Consider the following 2,686-nt stretch of genomic DNA (forward strand, 5'->3'; position numbering starts at 1 on the left):
GTGGCAGTGACGTGCGGAATTAGACTCTGTAACTCGAAAGTTATAAAGTAGGGGTATGTTTATTGCGCGCAGATGCACGGGGGATCGCTCCTCCGCAAGCGTGCATACCCGAAGTGAGGAACCATCTCACATTCATACAAGAAAACAAATGAATATTCAATTAACGCCTATACATATTCGTTACCTAAACCCGCCCACTCTCGCCCCGCATGTTAATTAGCTTATCAGTCCTTTGCCTGGAATTGTGGTGGTCCCGCGGGTCTGCAGGTGATCCATGTCCTTGTGACCATCCGATCTTCTCCAGCAAGGAGACCCAGCACTCCCTCCCTCTAGACAGCATTGGAATATCTCTCATCCTTTTCTCATTCTTTTTTAAAATAGTCCCTTTGTTAGAGGAAGAAGGGCAGGGGTCCCCTCAAAACTGTAGGCGTCCCCTCCAAAACCGTAGGCGTCCCCTCAAGGCTGCGTGCCCAGACACCGCACCCATGACCAGTCACTGCACCCACACTTCCCTGAGCAGACGTACACAACCACAATCGATGTCCATTGTCCCCACCTCACACCTTTTCTCCATATCAGTCCCCCCTTTTCTATCAAACTAAGTAAATTCTTTTACTTGAGCAGTCTTCCCGAATGATATAAAGCATCACACATAAGCGTTGCCCTTTTAGACATTCCCCAAACCCACAAATATAACATAATGGTTAGCATTAAAGAAATTCCTAAACTGATCAGTAAGATCACAATGGGGCGTACCAGAGCGTTAAGAATCCCTGTTGCAGAAGGTGACCAGCCAAAGAGAGTATCCCACCACTTATGGTTTCCATCAGGAAATCATTTACATATTCATTACAATTCCGGGAATTCATTTACATATTTCGCTCCTGTGCAATGTCCTCGAGGAGTGGGTCGTCTGGGGGTCTTCAGGATGAAGATCAGGAGTCTTCCTCCAGTGAACCTTTTTTACCTTCTTGTTTCTGCGCAGACTCTGTTCCTCGGTAGACTAGCGAGCATGATTCAAATTCCTTGTTTAGGTAGCGTTAGATACACAACAGAAACTTAGGACCAGACGGCCCTTGTAAAGATAACGAATCCAAGGACCTTGTGTCTAGTCCATCCGTGGTGCTGACACTTAAGGGTCTTGGTGAATTCATCATGTTGACAATAAGGGTCCTTGAACACCTCCCAGTTTGGGTAATTGTATATAAGCACATCATTTTCTAAAAAAGTAGTATACCGTTCATCACTCGTCGTACGTAGCTCATTATTCAGTCCCCCCTGTTCTAAAAACTATCATTGTGCTCTCTGATCATTCTTCGGCAGCACCAAACAGAACGCTGAAGTAATAAGGAGTACGTAATTGCCAAATCTATTCCCAATACTGTACTCACTTGTACTATTTTTGGCACAAAAAGTGTGAGTCTCTATCGGAAGAGATTGTTGCCGGAACCCCAAAGCGGGGGATAATTTCGTTTAACAATCCCTTCGTTACCTCTCTTGCTTTATTCGTTCGACAAGGAAAGGTTTTTTGGCCAGCCTGAAAACGTATCAGACATAACTAATAAATATTGGTACCCCCCTTTTCTTGGGAGTTCGGAAAATCATCTTGCCACTGTTGTCCTGGATAATTTCCTCTACTAATGTTCCCTAGTTTTATTTTATTTGCTGTATTGGGATTATTGCCTAAACACATTTCACATTGCTGAGTCACCTGTTTTTATTACAGTATACAAGTTTCGCCCTTTCAATTTCTGATTTAGACTTTCATATAAAGTATCAGCTCCCCAACGCGTCTTATTAATAATAGGGCTGTGGTCCATATTAAATTGGATGGTACCACTATACGACCATCCCCTTAAATAAGCCCACTTATTTATTTTTATTTTATCATTCATGTCCTGAATTACCTCTAAGTTTTCTTTAGAACAGTTTGGCTCCTGATCTGTACTTACAGTTTGGATTTTATTGTCTGGTATTAAGGATAATTCCTCCTTTCCTACCTCCTCTGTTACTCGTCTGGCCTCATGGTCGGCCAGGCAGTTTCCAATTTCCAAATCAGTGCCTCTATGGGCCACCTTATGTTCTTCCTTCCTGGGTGACCCTCTTATAACAGCGGGGGCCATTCCTCACATCAAGGCCTGGCATGGCACATGTTCCCACCGCTCAACGCCTACTGGGTTGCAGCCAGCAGCGGAGCTCAAGATCCTTCTTGGTGGCAAACACCGAGGCCAGCCCAGTCTTGCCCTTGACTACGGTAGGAGGCACCCGACCCAACCTTATTCCTTGTACTTCGTTGTCAATGCAGAGTTTCACCTGCGCATCCCATAGCAAGTCACTGTCACGGCAAAACACACAGATTTACATGAGTAGAACTACTACAGAGTGTATTTTATTTCAGTTTTTCTGCCAATATCCCCACAGCCCTGCTGACCAAGGGATATTGTTTTTATCTGAACTGGGCAAGCCTCCCCCTTATCATTTTTACTGTAACAGGTAAAGCATTTTTCACCTTTTATTTTCAGATACACCTGGTTAAAAATTTCTTTTACTTCAGGGAGGTCCTCTTTTCCTCTTTTCTGTTGAATTAAAGATAAGCTCAATATTTCAATTACTTGATCATATTTAACTTTTAATTTCATTTCCCCTTCTTTAAAACGTCTAGATGTTCTAATAAATCTCATCCCAA

Source organism: Falco cherrug, unplaced genomic scaffold (genome assembly GCF_023634085.1).
Source record: "Falco cherrug isolate bFalChe1 unplaced genomic scaffold, bFalChe1.pri scaffold_32, whole genome shotgun sequence".
Taxonomy (NCBI): Eukaryota; Metazoa; Chordata; class Aves; order Falconiformes; family Falconidae; genus Falco; species Falco cherrug.